We start from the raw sequence: 20929 nt of genomic DNA, 5'->3' as shown, positions 1-20929 counted from the left end.
GACCGGTCTAAAATTTAATACAACAATGAATAAATATTACATTAAAAAGTAACATGGATCCATGATACGTATAGTATGGTTTAAAAACTAAAGATGAGTCTGACTGAAATATTACACAGACCTAAACAAACTATCTAGCAGTGATGAGCAATAAGAGTGGAGATACACAATTTATCAACAAGTATTAAAAACAAGTGTAAAAACAAGTGTAAAAACAAATGGTAGTATCATGTGATGTAGCAAAAAAATTTGTTGAACACTTTTTTGCGGACTTTGGATACCCACTATTAATTGGAATCATTTCATAGGTTGAGGATTTGACTTTCATCGTGGACATTTTTGTTTTCAATTTTGGACTCAGACACATTTTTTGATCACCTTTTTGATCACTTTTTTGAACATTGTTTTACAAACTCTTTTTTTGTCCCATATTGATTCACTAGGTTTTTGCTACATCACATGATACTACCATTTGTTTTTACACTTGTTTTTAATACTTGTTGATAAATAGTGTATCTCCACTCTCATTGCTCATCACTGCTAGATAGTTTGTTTAAGTCTGTGTAATATTTCAGTCAGACTCATCTTTAGTTTTTAAACCATACTATACGTATCATGGATCCATGTTACTTTTTAATGTAATATTTATTCATTGTTGTATTAAATTTTAGACTGCGGTCACATTTTTATACATATTTTATATATATATTGCTTTCTTGCACTTTACAGCACATATCCTATTTAGCTTCAAGCGCTCCCTTCTATAACTTCAAATATCAAATTCATAACATTTGGAAAAAGTATGCAAAGAGGACCAAGTTGCAGCCTTGCAAATCTGTTCCACAGAAGCTTGATTTTTGAAAGCCCAAGAAGAAGAGACAGCCCTAGTGGAATGAGCTGTGATTCTCTCAGGAGGCTGGTGTCCAGCAGTCTCTAAGCAAAACAAATTATACTTCTCAACCAGAGACAGAAGTAGCAGTAGCTTTCTGTTACGGTTACCCTTAGTCTCGCTGAGAGATGGACCGCTTAGTAGCCTGGATCCCTATTGCTAAAGAGGGGAGAAGCTGCTTTCCATAGTATTCTATATGAGTCTCGCAAATATAGAATAATCTCCCTTAGCTGTAGTACAGCTAGGATACCCTTCTGCCCACAAAAACGAGTCAACGCTGCGATTGAGGGTCAAACAAGAACTCAGCACTGGGATGCCCAGCCTGCTTTTTATTAAGGTTACATGCACACAGGGCACTCCCAGGGGGAGAGGGGGGGGAAGCACAAAATCCCCCATCACACATTTAGATAGAGAGCACTGTCCTTTGACAGGCCACAATAGGATTACAGTACTTAAGATAACAAGTTTACAAGTTCATCTTATCAATTAGCAGTCTGGCTCCAGAGGTGATTAGACAATGGGATTGGTTATCCCTAAACTTAGAGCTGAGGCCAGCAAAAATGTGTATTTAGGCAATAGTTTCTAAAAGCTGAAAAAAAAGAGTTAACTCTTTATGAAATGATACTTGTTACGGTTTTCTTGGAGCCCTTCTTAGGCGCTGGCTTGCTGGTTCAGGCATTGCTGCTGGGAAATAAGCTCTTCACAACAAAATAACTAATGCTTCTGTAACAGTGCTCCCTTTCTGTGGGACACTCTGGCAGACACGGTCTGACCCCTTTTCGGGGCAGACTAAGGCTGTCCAGACCGCTGGTTATGCGGGGCTGAGGTCTGTTTGTCTGGACAACCCGTCGGCGTTGCCATTCTGTTTCCCAGGTCTGTAAGTAATGGTGAAATTGAAGGGTTGCAACGATAAGCTCCAACGTAATAGCCTGCCGTTATCTCCAGAGACCCGGTTCAGCCACACCAACGGGTTATGGTCGGTGACCAGAGTGAACTCCTGACCATATAAATAGGGAGTCAATTTCTTTAATGCCCACACCAAAGCCAAACACTCCTTTTCGACCGCTGCATAGCTGACTTCGCGGGGCAGGAGCTTCCGGCTGATGTAGGCAACTGGATGCTCCCCTCCATCTTCGCCTACTTGGCTGAGGACAGCTCCCAGCCCGAACATGGAAGCGTCTGTATGGACGATAAAACGTTTGTTAAGGGCTGGGGCCGCCAAGACAGGAGCGTTAATTAGAGCATTTTTGAGAGCCTGGAAAGCCGTTTCACAGTGGGGAGACCACAGGACCTGTCGAGGTAAGTTCTTCTTGGTCAAGTCAGTCAGGGGTTTGGCAAGTGTGCTGTAGTCTGGTACGAACCGTCTATAGTACCCTGCCGTGCCCAGGAAGGCTAGGACCTGAGTCTTAGTGATGGGGGTGGGCCAATTGGCGACAGCTTCTATTTTGGCCGGCTCTGGTCGCTGCTTTCCACACCCCACCCGGTGACCCAGGTACTGTACCTCGGCCATCCCAAAGTGGCATTTTTCTGGCTTCAGAGTCAGGCCAGCAGCCCGGATCTGATCCAGAACCATTCCCACATGAGCTAAGTGGTCCTCCCAGGACTCACTGTGGATCGCTATGTCGTCCAGGTAGGCGCAAGCAAAACTCTGGAAGCCATCCAGGAGCCTATCCACCAAGCGCTGGAATGTAGCTGGGGCATTCTTCATCCCAAACGGCATTACCCTAAACTGATATAAGCCGAATGGGGTGACGAATGCCGACTTGGGGATAGCCTCCGGGGCCAGGGGAATCTGCCAGTAACCTTTGCAGAGGTCAATAGTGGTCAGGTAATTTCCCCTGGCTATACGATCGAGTAGCTCGTCTACCCTGGGCATAGGGTAAGCGTCCGTCACGGTATTTTCATTGAGCCTCCGATAGTCTACACAGAACCGGGTGGTCCCATCTTTCTTGGGCACCAAGACAACTGGGGAGGCCCATGGACTATCGGAGGGCTCAATTACCCTGAGCTGGAGCATCTCATCGATCTCCTTCTTCATTCCTGTCCTAACTGCTTCGGGGATTCGGTACGGAGCCTGGCGCAAGGGAGCTTGTCCCGGAGTATCTACCTGGTGGGTGGTTAAAGTAGTGTACCCTGGCTTCGGGGAGAAGGTGAGGTGTTTGGACTGGAGGAGTTGGTTGAGCTGCTCCCTTTCAGTGGGGCTAAGTCGGTCCCCTATCTGAACCTGCGCCACTATACCTGTGGGGAGACTCTTTTCTAATAGGTCTGGAATGGGTAAACTGTCGGGGTCTTCCTGAGGGGAACAACATACGGCCGTCACGTTCTCTGGTCGCTCAAAATATTCCTTGAGCATGTTTACATGGAATGTCTTTCTAAGATTGTTGTCATGGCAGCTAGCTATCACATAAGTGGTGTCTCCCCTTTTCTCTACGATCTGGTAGGGACCCTGCCAGGACGCCTGCAATTTGTCTGTCTTCACCGGCTTAAGTACTAACACCTTTTGTCCTATGGTGAAGATTCTCTTTCGGGCCCCCCGATCGTACCATACTTTCTGTCTTCTCTGGGCCAACTGGAGATTAGCCCGCACGGATTTGGCTAATTGCTCCATTCGGTCCCTGAGTTCCAGCACGTATGGCACAATGGGGACACCGTCAGCCTCCATCTCTCCCTCCCAGTGCTCCCGGATCAGGTTTAGGGGTCCCCGTACCTTTCTTCCGTAGAGCAACTCGAAGGGAGAGAACCCTGTCGTTTCCTGGGGCACCTCCCGATAAGCAAATAGGAGGTGCGGCAGGAAGCGTTCCCAGTCTCGGTATTCCTGAGTGAACGTCTTGAGCATTTGCTTGAGGGTCCCATTGAACCTCTCACACAGCCCGTTCGTCTGGGGGTGGTATGGGGAGCTCAGGAGGGACTTAATTTTGCAAACCTGCCAGAGTTGTTGGGTTAATTCAGCCGTAAATTGGGTGCCTCGGTCGGATAGGATTTCTTTTGGAAATCCTACCCGGGAGAACACCTGTACTAGTGCATTCGCTACCGTATCCGCTTGTATGTTGGATAGGGCGACAGCCTCTGGGTACCTGGTAGCGTAGTCCACTACGGTAAGAATGTAGCGCTTACCGGAGGGACTAGGGGTAGCCAGTGGTCCCACTAGGTCAATAGCAACCCGGCTGAAGGGTTCCTCTACAATGGGCATATTTACTAGCTGGGCTTTAGGGTGATCGCCTCGCCTTCCTACTCGTTGACACACATCGCAGGTGTTACAGTAAGTTCTAACGTCAGCGTGCACCCCTGGCCAAAAGAACGTGTGAGTAATGCGGTGTAGGGTACGGGTAACGGCTAGGTGGCCTGCTAAGGGGATGTCGTGGCCTATTTTGAGGATTTCTTGACGGTATTTGTGGGGCACTACCAGCTGTCGCCTACGCTGTCCCCTTTTCTCTGTCCAGCGGTATAGTTTCCCTTTTTCCCATAAGAATGTTTCGTTATCTGCCCCGCCCCCTCCGGTCTCTGCTCGTTCCCGGTACTTTTGTAAGGTCGGGTCAGTCTTAGACTCTGCCTCGAAAGCATCTGGGGTGTCCCAGGGTATGGGGCCTAACCTGTCAGGCAAGGTCGGGGTAGGTCTTACCTGTGTCTCCCGCACTGGTGAGAGCTCTCGCTCCGTCCGGGCTTGGGCCCGTGTAGTCACTGGGTCCGCCTCGTTGTTGCATACTGGAGCATAGGCAGAAGTCATGGGGCCCAAATCGTTGCCCAGTAGTACTTCGGCAGGTAAATTATCCATTAGGCCCACGTTCACAGCCCCCTTTCCCGCTCCCCAATCAAGATGCACTTTAGCTGTTGGAATTTTGTACACATCCCCCCCCGCCACTCTAACGGCCACAGTCTGTCCGGATCGCTTGTGCTCTGGCACCAAATGACTCTGTACCAGCGTGATAGTAGCCCCTGTGTCTCGCAATCCCTCGGTAGATCGCCCCTCGAGCCATACCCTCTGCCGATGGTGCTGGCGGTTATCTGAGGCAGCATATACAGGGTCTGCCTCGTGAAGCGGCCCCACATATCCCTCCATAGGGGCCTCTTGGTTAACACAGAGGGCCCGGGCCGGACGATAGGACCCAGAGGGGTAATTGTAATTCCTGGGTGTCTGGTGCGTATTAAGGGGGCAGCTAGCCATGAAATGCCCTGGTTGCTTGCATCGGTGGCAAGTCGGTCTGTGACGCTCAGAGCTGTTATTGGGTGGTCCTGAGTGTCGGACGGGCCCTGTGGGCACCGGGGCTCGGAATTCAGCACGAGGGGGTGCACGGTAAACCTCTCTGGGTTCGACCCGTGCTGGAGCTCGGTAGTTCATGGGTTCGTGAAGACGGGAGTCATAATGTTCATCGGCCAATTTGGCTGCTTCTTCTAAGGTAGAAGGCCGCCTGTCTCGCAGCCATTCCTTCCCTTGCTGTTCCATGCCATTATAAAAATGTTCTAAGAGAAACAATTGTAAAATTTCCTCCCCAGTCACCGCTTTACTTCCGCTCAGCCAGTGATTTGCCGCTCTCCGCATTCGGTGCGCCCATTCCATATGGGTATCGTTAGGCTTCTTTTCCGTGCCCCGAAACTGTCGGCGATACGTGTCCGGAGTTACAGCGTACCGTCGCAACAGTGTCTCCTTAACTAGCTCATACTGTGTCACTTCCTTAGCACCCAGAGTACGAAAGGCTTCCAGGGCTCGCCCGGATAGTTTCCCAGACAATATCGTGGGCCACTCTCTGTTGGGAATCTGGTGCAGGGCACATTGCCTTTCGAAGTCCGCCAAATATTCATCAATCCCTGTCTCGCTCTCTAGAAAGGGTCGAAATGCCGTATAGGGTATCTTGGGCCTCCCAGCATTTTCGACAGGGATGATTACCTGCGGGGCTACAGCATTGCGGTGTGCGTTCGCTAGGTTGAGTTCGTGGGCTCGAGTCTCTCGTATATCCTCGTCCGCCTCCGCCATCAACTGCTGTACCAATTCCATGGAGGGGTTCGGCCCGTATAATGAGAGCCTTTCCCGAACAATCCTGGTTTTTTCGTCACTAATCGTGGTCGGTGTTTCCGCCATTGTGAAGCTCTGATCCAGTTCGTTCAATTCTGCGATCAGCTCTCTCCTCGGCCGGTTGCTGGTGTACCCCCCTCTGCTTTCAAGTAAATCCTTTAGGGTTGTACGCTTCAATTTTTTGGAAGCGCTCTCCATCCGTTCTGTACCTCTCCTAGGAAATCCAGGAAAATCCCGCCGCTGCCGCCAAATGTTACGGTTACCCTTAGTCTCGCTGAGAGATGGACCGCTTAGTAGCCTGGATCCCTATTGCTAAAGAGGGGAGAAGCTGCTTTCCATAGTATTCTATATGAGTCTCGCAAATATAGAATAATCTCCCTTAGCTGTAGTACAGCTAGGATACCCTTCTGCCCACAAAAACGAGTCAACGCTGCGATTGAGGGTCAAACAAGAACTCAGCACTGGGATGCCCAGCCTGCTTTTTATTAAGGTTACATGCACACAGGGCACTCCCAGGGGGAGAGGGGGGGGAAGCACAAAATCCCCCATCACACATTTAGATAGAGAGCACTGTCCTTTGACAGGCCACAATAGGATTACAGTACTTAAGATAACAAGTTTACAAGTTCATCTTATCAATTAGCAGTCTGGCTCCAGAGGTGATTAGACAATGGGATTGGTTATCCCTAAACTTAGAGCTGAGGCCAGCAAAAATGTGTATTTAGGCAATAGTTTCTAAAAGCTGAAAAAAAAGAGTTAACTCTTTATGAAATGATACTTGTTACGGTTTTCTTGGAGCCCTTCTTAGGCGCTGGCTTGCTGGTTCAGGCATTGCTGCTGGGAAATAAGCTCTTCACAACAAAATAACTAATGCTTCTGTAACACTTTCTGACCTTTACGTTTCCCAGAAAAACAAACAATGCAGAAGACTGGCGAAAATCCTTAGTCGCCGGCAAATAGAATTTAAGAGCGCGCACAACATCTAGGTTGTGCAACAACCGTTCCTTATGAGAAGGAACAACAATTTCCTGATTAATATTTCTAGCCGAAACAACCTTAGGAAGAATACCAAACTTGGCACAAAGAACTGCCTTATCTGCATGAAAAATGAGATAAGGCGAATCGCACTGCAAAGCGGAGAGTTCCGAAACTCTCAGACCAGAAGAGATAGCAGTAAGAAATAAAACCTTCCAAGATAACAACTTAATATCTATGGAATGCAGTGGCTCAAACGGAGCCTATTGCAAAACTTTAAGAACAAGATTAAGGCTCCAAGGTGGAGCAATAGACTTAAACACAGGCCTGATTCGGACCAAGGCCTGACAAAAATATTACACATCTGGCACGTCAGCCAGACGCTTGTGCAGCAAAATAGATAGAGCAGAAATCTGACCCTTCAGAGTACTGACAACAAACAAACCCTTCTTCAGACCTTCCTGAAGAAAAGACTAAATTCTTGGAATCCTGACCCTACTCCAAGAGTAGCCCTTGGATTCACACCAATTAAGATATTTACGCTATATTTTATGGTAAATCTTTCTAGTAACAGGCTTACAAGCCTGAATCATGGTCTCAATGACCGACTCAGAAAATCCACGCTTAGACAGAATTAAGCGTTCAATCTCCAAGCAGTCAGCTTCAGAGTAACGAGATTTGGATGAAGGAAAGGACCCTGAAGTAGAAGGTCCTTCCTTAGATGAAGTCTCCAGAGAGGGAGAGACGATATCTCCACCAAGTTTGCAGACCAGATCCTTCGAGGCTACGCCGGAGCTATTAGAATCACTGATGCTCTCTCTTGCTTGAAACGAGCAATGACTCAAGGAAGGATTGCAAACAGAGGAAATAGGTATGCCAACCTGAAGTTCCAAGGTACTGCCAGAGCATCTATCACGAAGGCCTGAGGATCCCTTGACCTGTACTTTGGAAGCTTGGCATTCTGTCGAGACGCCATCAGATCCAACTCCGATACCCCCCATTTGATGGTTAACCTGGAGAACACCTCCGTATGGAGTCCCCACTGCCAGGGATGAAAAGTTTGTCTAATCGGGATATCCGCTTCCCAGTTGTCCACTCCTGGAATGTGGATGGCAGATAGCAATTGTTAGCTTGGCTAAGGAACTCCAAGTTCCTCCATGGTGGTTGATGTAAGCCACTGAGGTTATGTTGTCTGACTGGGACCTGGTAAACTGGGCTAAGGCCAGCTGAGGCCAAGCCATCAAGGCATTGAAGATTGCTCTCAACTCCAATATGTTTATGGGGAGAGCAGATTCCTCCCGAGACCAAAGTCCCTTCGCCTACAACGAGTCCCAGACTGCTCCCCAGCCAATCAGGCATGTCCCCTGAGACAGATGTTCCTGAGACAGCCACGACGGAAGAGAGTCTCTCGTCCACTGATCTAGAACTATCTTCTGAGACAGATCTGCATAATCACCGTTCCATTGACTGACTGTGTGACGAGACCAATCTCGCCACTGTGCATTGGAGGAGCCTGGTTGCCCGCCTGCTGCCTTTAGACTATGGCCCCATGTTGAAATGCTTACTTTTCCCCTGCAAAGACACGAAAGCCGGGTCATTCAGTACTGTCCCTATTTGGACAGTGATACCCCAGATAGCTATGCCATGTAGCCCATTTGTATAACGAAAGACTTTGGCTCCATGGCAATTGAACTGTATTTCTCTGCCTGTGATAAGTACATCAACCATTGTGTAGGGTAACTGCATCAACCATTGTGTAAGGTAACTGCATCAACCATTGTGTAAGGTAACTGCATCAACCATTGTGTAAGGTAACTGCATCAACCATTGTGTAAGGTAACTGCATCAACCATTGTGTAAGGTAACTGCATCAACCATTGTGTAAGGTAATTGTATCACAGACAGAGGGGAGGATTTTGTGTGGGAGTGTCTGAGAGTAATGAATGTGTTTATTGGTTGTTTTACAAAACCCTGTGGGTGGTACTAATGTGTAAAAATGTGTCTTTAAGAACTATAAACCCACAGCTCTTGCTGATTCCTGTTTTACCCTCAAGCTGGAGCTTGGTCTCATGTTTGGGGGGGAATTGTGACTTTGGATTATTCTTTTGCCTGTTCCAGGAGAGAAGGATTTAGTGTATTTTCCCCATTCAGTGTACTAACTGGGTTTGTGTGTTGCTATTCCCGTATTAAGGGCATCTTTCATCTGGTATTAACCCTCAATATCCAGGCTATACTGTAACAATTGGTGGCAAGCGACGGGATTGTCCGATGTGATGAGACCAATCTCGCCACTGTGCATTGGAGGAGCCTGGTTGCCTGCCTGCTTCCTTTAGACTATGGCCCCATGTTGAAATGCACAAAGACACAAAAGCCGGGTCATTCAGTACTTTCCCTATTTGGACAGTGATACCCCAGATAGCTATGCCATGTAGCCCATTTGTATAACGAAAGACTTTGGCTCCATGGCAATTGAACTGTAACTGCATCAACCATTGTGTAAGGTAACTGTATCAACCATTGTGTAAGGTAACTGTATAACAGTCAGAGGGGAGGATTTTGTGGAAGTGTCTGAGAGTATTGTATGTGTTTATTGTTTGTTTTACAAAACCCTGTGGGTGGTACTAATGTGTAAAAATGTGTATTTAAGAACAATAAACCCACAGCTCTTGCCGATTCCTGTTTTACCCTCAAGATGGAGCTTGGTCTCATGTTTGGGGGGGAATTGCGACTTTGGATTATTCTTTTGCCTGTTCCAGGAGAGGATTTAGTGTATTTTCCCCATTCTGTGTATTAACTGGGTTCGTGTGTTGCTATTCCCGTATTAAGGGCATCTTTCATTTGGTATTAACCCTCGATATCCGGGCTATACCGTAACAGACTGCATAACTGTAGAGCTCTCAAATGGAATCTAGCAAAGGAAACTATGTCTATGGAAGCCACCATCAGACCAATTACCTCCATACATTGGGCTACTGATGGCTGTACAGCAGACTGTAGAGATAGGCAAGAGGAAAGAATCTTGGCTCTTCTGACTTCCATCAGAAACTTTTTCATTGATAGGGAATCTATAATGGTTCCTAAGAAGACCACCCTTGTAGCCGGAACAAGGGTACTCTTTTCCAAATTCCCCTTTCCTCGGTGGGAACAAAGAAAAGACAACAAGATCTCTGTGTGAGATTTTGCTAGTTGAAAAGATGGCGCCTGAACCAGAATGTCATCTAGATAAGGCACCACAGCAATTCCCTAAAACCGAATTACTGCCAAAAGAGCCCCCAGAACCTTTGAGAAAATTCTGGGAGCTGTGGCAAGGCCAAATGGAAGAGCCACAAACTGAAAGTGTTTGTCCAGAAAGGCAAATCTCAGAAATGTGTGATGATCCCAGTGAATGGGAACATGGAGGTAAGCATCCTTCAGGTCTATGGTCGTCATGAACTGACCCTCTTGCACTAAGGGAAGAATGGAATGAATAGTCAACATCTTGATGGACGGTACTCTGAGAAACTTGTTTAGATACTTCAAGTCTAGAAAAGGTCTGAAAGTTCCCTGTTTTTTGGGAACCACAAACAGATTTGAATAGAACCCTAGACTCTGTTCCTGTACTGGAACTATCACTCCCAGAAAGGAAAGAGCCTGTAGACATTTCAAGAATGCCTCTTTTTTTATCTGGTCTGCAGATAATCTTGAGAGGTGGACCTGCCCCTGGGTGAAAAGGTCTTGAATTCTAATTTGTAACCCTGGGATACTATGTCCAGGGTCCACGGATCTGGGACATCTCGTATCCATGCTTGAGAAAACTGAGAAAGTCTGCCCCCCACTTGATCCAATCCCGGATCGGGGGCAACCCATTCATGCTGACAGACTCAGCTGCAGGCTTTTTATATTGCTTCCCCTTGTTCCAAGACTGACTGGGTTTCCAAGAAGGTTTGGACTGTTACTGCTTGGCAGAGGAGGGGGAAGACAGTAATTTTCGTTCCTTTCGTAACTTCAGAGCCAACGTACTTTCAGCCTATTTTTATCTTGTGGCAGAAAAGACCCTTTACCACCAGCGATATCGGAAATAATTTCTTCCAAACCCGGTCCAAACAAGGTCTTACCCTTGTAAGGAATCGACAAAAGCTTAGACTTAGATGAAACATCTGCTGACCAAGATTTCAGCTATAACGCTCTACACGCCAATATCACAAAACCAGATATTTTGGCTCCCAACTTAATGACCTGCAATGAGGCGTCAGTAACAAAAGAAATGGCTAAATTAAGGGCCTTAATCCCATTCTGGATCTCCTCCAAAGGAGTCTCTGCTTGAAGAGACTCAGACAATGCGTCAAACCAATAAGCTGCTGCACTTATCACGGTAGGGATACACACCGCAGGTTGCCATGGGAGACCTTGATGAATATACATCTTTTTCAAGTAAGCCTCCAGCTTCTTGTCCATTGGGTCCTTGAAAGAGCAGCTATCCTCAATAGGAATAGTAGTTCTCTTAGGAAGAGTAGAAATGGCCCCTTCCACCTTGGGCACTGTCTGCCACGACTCCTTAAAGTGAAAGTAAATCTTAGCGTTTTATAAACGCTAGGATTTACTATTGAAACAAATAAAGGGGACTTTCATTCATGAAGTATAAGCTACTTCATGTAGAAAGCTCCTTTATTTGATTCAATCGATCGCCGTTTTTACCTTGTACAGCAGCCCACGGCAAAAAGAAAATTTGGCTAAGAGGTGACATTTTCACCTCTTAGCCAATAGCTGTGCGGTAAATCCGGCTCCCATGGGCGCCAAGCCAGATTTACCGCACGGTTATTGGCTAAGAGGTGAAAACGTCACCTCTTAGCCAAATTTTCATTTTGCTGTGGGCTGCTGTACAAGGTAAAAACGGCGATCGATTGAATCAAATAAAGGAGCTTTCTACATGAAGTAGCTTATACTTCATGAATGAAAGTCCCCTTTATTTGTTTCAATAGTAAATCCTAGCGTTTGTAAAACGCTAGGATTTACTTTCACTTTAATGGAGTCAGCCACCGGAAACATCTTTCTAAAAACCGGAGACGGGGAAAAAGGAATTCAGGTCTCTCCCATTCCCGGGCAATAAACTCCGTAGCACGGTCAGGCACAGGAAACACTCCCACAGAGAAGGGAACATCAAAGTATCTATTTAATTTGCTAGATTTCTTAGGGTTGACGATGACAGGACTATCGGAGTCGTCCAGGGTAGATAAAACCTCCTTTAACAAAACACGAAGGTGTTCAAGCTTAAATCTGAAGGATACAACTTCAGCATCAGAAGAAGGAATTATACTATCCGAATCTGAGATTTCACCCTCAGAAGCTACCAACGTATCTTCCTCTTCAGACTTATGAGAAAGAGCAACTTGGTTAGTCAGGACTAGATCAGAAACCTTACTATCTGATTCTCTAATTTTCCTCTTGTCTCTTCCCTGTAGCATGGGATTGGCAGCTAATGCCTGATACCACCAAGGATACCTGAGCAGCAATTTCTGCATGCAAAAAGACTCTTCCAGGAGAGTGCGAGTAACCGCAGGGCACTGCATGTGACATTGTTAAAGGGACTCTGAACCCAAATATTTTTCTCTTTCATGATTCAGATAGAGCATGCAATTTTAAGCAACTTTCTAATTTACTCCTATTATCAAAATTTTCTTCGTTCTCTTGCTATCTTTATTTGAAAAATAATGCATCTAAGTGTTTTTTGGTTTAGTACTCTGGACAGCACTTTTTTTATTGGTGGATGAATTTATCCACCAACCAGCAAGAACAACCTAGGTTGTTCACCAAAAATGGGCTGGCATCTAAACTTACATGCTTGCATTTCAAATAAAGATACCAAGAGAATGAAGAAAATTTGAGAATAGGAGTGAATTAGAAAGTTGCTTAAAATTTCATGCTCTATCTGAATCATGAAAGAAAAAATGTGGGTTCAGTGTCTCTTTAAGGCTTGAGGAGAAAGCTGCGGCATTGCCTGAGGAGCATTAACCTGAGAGAGTGGTGGCTAAGCAACAAAAACATAAATTATGCTTACCAGATCATTTTCTTTTCTTCTGACGGGGAGAGTCCACAGCTGCATTCATTACTTTTGGGAAATACAGAACCTGGCCACCAGGAGGAGGCAAAGACACCCCATCCAAAGCATTAAACACCTCCCCCACTACCCTCATTCCCAAGTCATTCGTTCAAGGGAACAAGAAACAGTAGAAGAAATATTAGGGTGAAAAAAAATGTGCCAGAAGAACAAAAATCCTAGGCCGTCCCATGAAAAAAAACACGGGCCGGGAGCTGTGGCCTCTCCCCGTCAGAAGAAAAGAAAATGATCTGGTAAGCATAATTTAAGTTTTTCTTCTTAAACGGGGAGAGTCCACAGCTGCATTCATTACTTTTGGGAAATTAATACCCAAGCTATATAGGACGCTGAATGCAGACGGGCGGGGAATAAAAAAGGCGGCACATTCCGATTGCACCACAGCCTAATACAACCCGGACTCCAGACAAAACTACTGAAACCAAAGCAGAAAGGACAAAAACATGGTAAAAGGACAAGGTAACCGCCCAACAAATAGAACCATAACAATGCCAGAAGAGAGCACTCTAAAAAGAAAATTTATGCTTACCTGATAAATTTATTTCTTCTTAGACACGATGAGTCCACGGATCATCTTCATTACTTATGGGATATTCACCTCCTGGTCAGCAGGAGGAGGCCAAGAGCACCACAGCAGAGCTGTTAAATAGCTCCTCCCTTCCCTCCCACTCCAGTCATTCGACCAAAGTTAGGAAGAGAAAGGAAAAGCCAAGGTGCAGAAGTGTCTGAAGCTTACAAAAAATAACCTGTCTTAAAAGAACAGGGCGGGCCGTGGACTCATCGGATCTAAGAAGAAATACATTTATCAGGTAAGCATACATTTTCTTTTTGTGACAAGACCAATCTCGCCACTGTGCATTGGAGGAGCCTGGTTGCCCGCCTGCTGCTTTTAGACTATGGCCCCATGTTGAAACGCTTACTTTTCCCCTGCAAAGACACGAAAGTCAGGTCAATCAGTACTTGCCCTATTTGAACAGTGATACCCCAGATAGCTATGCCATGTAGCCCATTTGTATAACGAAAGACTTTGGCTCCATGGCAATTGAACTGTATTTCTTTGCCTGTGATAATTACGTCACCCACTGTGTAAGGCAACTGCGTCACCCACTGTGTAAGGCAACTGCGTCACCCACTGTGTAAGGCAACTGCGTCACCCACTGTGTAAGGCAACTGCGTCACCCACTGTGTAAGGCAACTGCGTCACCCAATGTGTAAGGCAACTGCGTCACCCACTGTGTAAGGCAACTGCGTCACCCACTGTGTAAGGCAACTGCGTCACCCACTGTGTAAGGCAACTGCGTCACCCACTGTGTAAGGCAACTGCGTCACCCACTGTGTAAGGCAACTGCGTCACCCACTGTGTAAGGTAACTGCGTCACCCATTGTGTAAGGTAACTGCGTCACCCATTGTGTAAGGTAACTGCGTCACCCATTGTGTAAGGTAACTGCGTCACCCATTGTGTAAGGTAACTGCGTCACCCATTGTGCAAGGTAACTGCGTCACCCATTGTGCAAGGTAACTGCGTCACCCATTGTGTAAGGTAACGGCGTCAACCATTGTGCAAGGTAACTGCGTCAACCATTGTGTAAGGTAACTGCGTCACCCACTGTGTAAGGTAATTGCATCACCCATTGTGTAAGGTAACTGCATCAACCATTGTGTAAGGTAACTGCGTCAACCATTGTGTAAGGTAACTGCATCAACCATTGTGTAAGGTAACTGCATCAACCAGAGGTGTCTGAAGCTTACAAAAAATAACCTGTCTTAAAAGAACAGGGCGGGCCGTGGATAGCTATGCCATGTAGCCCATTTGTATAACGAAAGACTTTGGCTCCATGGCAATTGAACTGTATTTCTTTGCCTGTGATAATTACATCACCCACTGTGTAAGGCAACTGCATCACCCACTGTGTAAGGCAACTGCATCACCCACTGTGTAAGGCAACTGCATCACCCACTGTGTAAGGCAACTGCATCACCCACTGTGTAAGGCAACTGCATCACCCACTGTGTAAGGCAACTGCATCACCCACTGTGTAAGGCAACTGCATCACCCACTGTGTAAGGCAACTGCATCACCCACTGTGTAAGGCAACTGCATCACCCACTGTGTAAGGCAACTGCATCACCCACTGTGTAAGGCAACTGCATCACCCACTGTGTAAGGCAACTGCATCACCCACTGTGTAAGGCAACTGCATCACCCACTGTGTAAGGCAACTGCATCACCCACTGTGTAAGGCAACTGCATCACCCACTGTGTAAGGCAACTGCATCACCCACTGTGTAAGGTAACTGCATCAACCACTGTGTAAGGTAACTGCATCAACCACTGTGTAAGGTAACTGCATCAACCACTGTGTAAGGTAACTGCATCAACCATTGTGTAAGGTAACTGCATCAACCATTGTGTAAGGTAACTGCATCAACCATTGTGTAAGGTAACTGCATCAACCATTGTGTAAGGCAACTGCATCAACCATTGTGTAAGGCAACTGCATCAACCATTGTGTAAGGCAACTGCAACAACCATTGTGTAAGGCAACTGCATCAACCATTGTGTAAGGCAACTGCATCAACCATTGTGTAAGGTAACTGCAACAACCATTGTGTAAGGTAACTGCATCAACCATTGTGTAAGGTAACTGCATCAACCATTGTGTAAGGTAACTGCATCAACCATTGTGTAAGGTAACTGCATCAACCATTGTGTAAGGTAACTGCATCAACCATTGTGTAAGGTAACTGGTCTCGTGTTTGGGGGGGGAGGGAAGTGCTACTTTTAATTATCCTTTTGCCTGTTCCAGGAGAGAAGGATTTCGTGTATTTTCCCAGTTCGGTGTATTAACTGGGTTTGTGTGTTGCGATTCCCGTATTAAGGGCATCTCCCATCTGGTATTAACCCTCGATATCTGGGTTATACCCTTACAATAGGTGGCAGCGGTGGGATTGTCCTCATCGCCCAGAAGAGCAAATACACATCCGTGGATTTACAAGTTGGAGGCAACGCATGTCCCAGAACAGCGACCCTAAAAGCAACAGAATGGAACCAGCAGTGTTATATGAGGAGGAGGACCTGGATGGCCGGGATGCATTAAGGAAAGGCATCTGGTACCAGGCCCTGGATAATGTACAATACCAGCAGGGTAAGATTCTCCCCAGTGAAGAGCAGTGGTTGCAGAAGCAAGTGGCCCTGCGGATGCCCTTCCTGGGAGAGCAGTCCCTGGAGGAATGGGTGAAGGAACTAGAGCACCGGGTATGGCAGGAGCTATGGCTGGAGGATGCCTATCAGGCGCTCTGGTGGTATATGGCACAGTATATACCCTGGACAGCCAAGCATGACAAGCCAGAGGGAGAGGAGTTTGATGGTCCTGGCTTGTTATGGGAGTCCTTTGCAGAGCCTGACTTCGGGAGCCCTGCGCAGACCAGACTTCAGGACATTTTCCACAAGAGGGAGGCTAGGCATGACTGGGATGACCCCCATGAGGTAGAGCAAGACCTGGCTCACCTAGCAACTCTGGAGTGGGAACTGGAGCAGGACTACCGAGATCTCTTCCACTCCATTGGGAAGGCTCAGCAGAACAGAAAGATGACAGACCCAGATCCAGACCCGTTCAGCTGGGAAGATATTGTGGAGATTTACTGGGAAGGACCCCAGTTGGCCGGTGGAGATGGGACCGAGGTCTCTCCACCGGTCCTACAGGGAATTGGGAGCCCCGACTCCATTCCCCAGCGGCAGGCTGAGATACAGGGGGCAGAGACAGTTGGTACTGCCCCCCAGCAGCAGAGTGATATGCAGGGAATTGGGAGCCCAGACTCCATTCCCCAGCGGCAGGCTGAGTTACAGGGGGCAGAGACAGTTAGTTCTGCCCCCCATCAGCAGAGAGAGATGCAGGGGATTGGGAGCCCAGTCTCCATTCCCCAGCGGCTGGAAGTATGTATGGGAGAGGAGCTTGTTAACCCCTCTCCCCAGTGGCAGCAAGCCCCACAACCGTGCAGATGGGACCGTGGTCTCTGCACTTACAGCACACGGGGTAGGGACAGTCGGTCCTGTCCCCCAGCAACAGGGCTGTTTAGCCAAAGGGGAGAGAGTCAGTCTCCCCCCACAGCAGCATGGTGATTTGTCCAAAGGGTAGACGATCGGTCTCCCCCTCCAGCAGCACAGCTATATATTCAAAGGGGAGACAGTCGGTCTCCCCCTCCAGCAACCAGGCTACTTCCGTGGTAGCAATGGTGTCAGGGTTTAAAAGCTCCCTGTAGAGGTGCGCTCACGGATGCATATATCAGGTGTAAATTCCAATAAAGTCCAATATAGGCGGCAGCTCTTCCAAAAGATTAAGGTACGATATGAGGATCTATATATATATATATATATATATATATATATATATATATAGATCCTCATATCGTACTTCCGTGGTAGTGCTGGCACCAGGGCAGAGTACAGCTGGTATCTGCCCACCTCGCAACCCACCAATTCAGTGTACAAGTCCCCCACACAGCCGTAGTGAGGCACCTGGACATGGACAAGTTTCTCCTCTACCCAGGTGTAGTGACCATTTATTGTGGGTGGGCTGTACTGCTGATTGTGTTTTGTGGGTGGGTTGCTGGACTATTCAGGGCACTGACCGGCAGGAGGTCAGATAACCTGTTAGTCTGTTTGGAAAAGGGGAGAGACTTTTCTTCTTAAAGACACGATGAGTCCACGGATCATCTTCATTACTTATGGGATACAATACCCAAGCTAGAGGACACAGATGATATGGGAGGGACAAGACAGAGAACCTAAACGGAAGGCACCACTGCTTGAAGAACCTTACTCTCAAAAGCAGCCTCAGCAGTGGCAAAAGTATCAAATTTGTAAAATTTAGAAAAAGTGTGAAGAGAGGACTAAGTTGCAGCCTTGCCAATCTGTTCTACAGAAGCTTCATTTTTGAATGCCCATGAGGAAGCAACAGCCCTAGTGGAATGAGCCGTAACCCTCTCAGGAGGCTGCTGTCCAGCAGTCTCATATGCAAAGCGGATGATACTCTTCAGCCAAAAAGAGAGGAAGCCGTAGCTTTCTGACCCCTATGTTTTTCAGAGAAAACTACAAACAAAGAAGAAGAGGACTGATGAATGTCCTTAGTCGCTTGCAAGTAAAATTTTAAAGCACGGACCACGTCTAAATTATGCAGAAGACGTTCCTTTTGAGACAAAGGATTAAAACACAAGGAAGGAACAACAATCTCCTGATTAAAGTTCCTGTCCGAAACAACCTTAGGAAGAAAACCTACTGTAGTCCGTAACACCACCTTATCTGAATGGAAAATAAGATAAGGCGAAGTATATTGCAACGCCGAGAGTTCAGACACTCTACGAGCTGAAGAAAAAGCAACAAGAAATAAAACTTTCCAAGATAACAACTTAATATCTAAGGAATGCATAGGCTCAAACAGAGCCCCTTGAAGAACTTTAAGAACTAAATTCAGACTCCATGGAGGAGTAACTGATCTGAACACAGGCCTGATCCTAACCAAGACCTGACAAAAAGATTGCACATCTGGAACATCTGCCAGAAGCTTGTGTAACAAAATAGACAAGGCAGAAATTTGACCCTTTAGGGAACTTGTCGACAAACCCTTCGACAAACCCTCTTGGAGAAAAGACAAAATTCTGGGAATCCTAACTCTACTCCATGAGTAGCCCTTGGATTCACACAAATAAAGATATTTATGCCATATCTTATAGTAAATCTTTCTAGTTACAGGCTTATGAGCCTGAATCATGGTCTCTATGACCGACTCAGAAAAACCCCGCTTGGATAGGATTAACCGTTCAATTTCCAAGCAGTCAGCTTCAGAGAAACTAGATTTGGGTGAAGGAAGGGCCCTTGAATGAGAAGGTCTTTCCTCAACGGAAGTCTCCAAGGTGGCAGGGATGACATGCTCACCAGGTCTGCATATCAAATCCTGCGAGGCCAAGCAGGAGCGATGAGGATCACTGATGCCCTCTCCTGCTTGATTCGAGCAATGACCCAAGAAGAAGCGCAAACGGAGGGAATAGGTAAGCAAGATTGAAAGACCAAGGGACCGCCAAAGCATCTATTAGTTCCGCCTGGGGATCCCTGGACCTCGACCCGTATCTCGGTAGCTTGGCATTCTGGCGAGATACCATGAGATCCAACTCCGGCCTACCCCTTTTGAGGATCAGGATGGAAAACACCTCCGGATGGAGTTCCCACTCTCCCGGATGAAAAGACTGCCTGCTCAGAAAATCCGCCTCCCAGTTGTCCACCCCTGGGATGTGGATCGCTGACAGATGACAAGAGTGGACCTCCGCCCACTGAATTATCTTGGCTACCTTGGTCATCGCTAAGGAACTCCTCGTTCCTCCCTGATGGTTGATGTAAGCCACTGTCGTTATGTTGTCCGACTGGAATCTGATGAACTGGACCGAAGCTAACTGAGGCCAGGCCAGAAAAGTATTGAAGATCGCTCTCAGTTCCAGAACGTTGATGGGAAGGAGAGACTCTGCTTGAGTCCACACTCCCTGAGCCTTTAGGGAACCCCAGACGGCTCCCCATTCTAGAAGACTGGCGTCTGTTGTCACAATCACCCAGGACGGTCTGCGAAAGCAAGTTCCAGAGACAGCCACCATTGAAGAGAGTCCCACGTCTCCTGTTCCAGGGTTATTCAAGGAGACAAGTCTGCATAATCTCCATTCCACTGCCTGAGCATGCTTAACTGCAGAGGCCGGAGGTGGAACCGAGCAAAAGGAAAGATGTCCATAGCCGCTACCATCAGTCCGATTACCTCCATACACTGAGCCACTGATGACCAAAGAGTGGACTGAAGTACTCGACAAATATCTATAATCTTTGATTTCCTGACTTCTGTCAGAAAAGGAAATTTATGCTTACCTGATAAATTTATTACTTTTACGATATAACGAGTCCACGGATTTCATCCTTACTTATGGGATATCGCCTCCTGGTCAGCAGGAGGAGGCAAAGAGCTCAACAGCAGAGCTGCATAAATAGCTCCTCCCATCCCCCCCAACCCAGTCATTCGACCGAAGTTAGGAAGAGAAAGGAAAAGCCAAGGAGCAGAGGTGACTGAAGTTTAACAAAAATAAAAACCTGTCATTAGAAAAAACGACAGGGTGGGCCGTGGACTCGTCATATCGTAAAAGAAATATTTATCAGGTAAGCATAAATTTCCTTTTCTTTTACAAAATAGGACGAGTCCACGGATTTCATCCTTACTTATGGGATACAATACCAAAGCTATAGGACACGGATGAAAGGGAGGGACAAGACAGGAACCTAAACGGAAGGCACCACTGCTTGAAGAACCTTTCTCCCAAAAACAGCCTCAGACGAGGCAAAAGTATGAAATTTGTAAAATTTGGAAAAAGTGTGAAGAGACGACCAAGTTGTAGCATTGCAAATCTGTTCAACAGAAGCATCATTTTGAAATGCCCATGAGGAAGCCACAGCCCTAGTAGAATGAGCCGTAATTCGTTCTGGAGGCTGTTGTCCAGCAGTCTCATATGCAACACGGATGATAATCTTCAGCCAAAAAGAAAGAGGTAGCCGTAGCTTTCTGACCCCTACGTTTCCCAGCAAAAACAACAAATAATGAAGATGTTTGACGAAAGTCCTTAGTCGCCTACATGTAGAACTTCAAGGCACAGAATACGTCCAAATTATGTAACAGACGCTCCTTCTTAGAAGAAGGGTTAGGACACAAGGAAGGAACCCCAATTTCCTGATTAATATTCTTGTTAGAAACAACCTAAGGAAGAAAACCAGGTTTGGTACGTAACACCACCTTATCAGAATGGAAAATAAGATAAGGAGAATTACATTGTAATGCTGAAAGCTCAGAAACTCTGCGAGCAGAAGAAATAGCAACCAAAAATAAAACTTTCCAAGATAACTTAATATCTATGGAATGCATAGGTTCAAACGGAACCCCTTGA

General features: G+C 46.6%; 1 protein-coding gene across 1 annotated transcript in view; it reads right to left on the bottom strand.

Annotated features, from left to right (window-relative positions):
• Nucleotides 1-20929, bottom strand: part of TBC1D10B (TBC1 domain family member 10B) — a 193042-nt gene that overhangs the window by 47841 nt on the left and 124272 nt on the right. The gene's annotated exons all lie outside the window — the stretch shown is intronic.

Source organism: Bombina bombina, chromosome 11 (assembly GCF_027579735.1).
Source record: "Bombina bombina isolate aBomBom1 chromosome 11, aBomBom1.pri, whole genome shotgun sequence".
Taxonomy (NCBI): Eukaryota; Metazoa; Chordata; class Amphibia; order Anura; family Bombinatoridae; genus Bombina; species Bombina bombina.
This window is presented reverse-complemented; position numbering and strand designations above follow the sequence as displayed.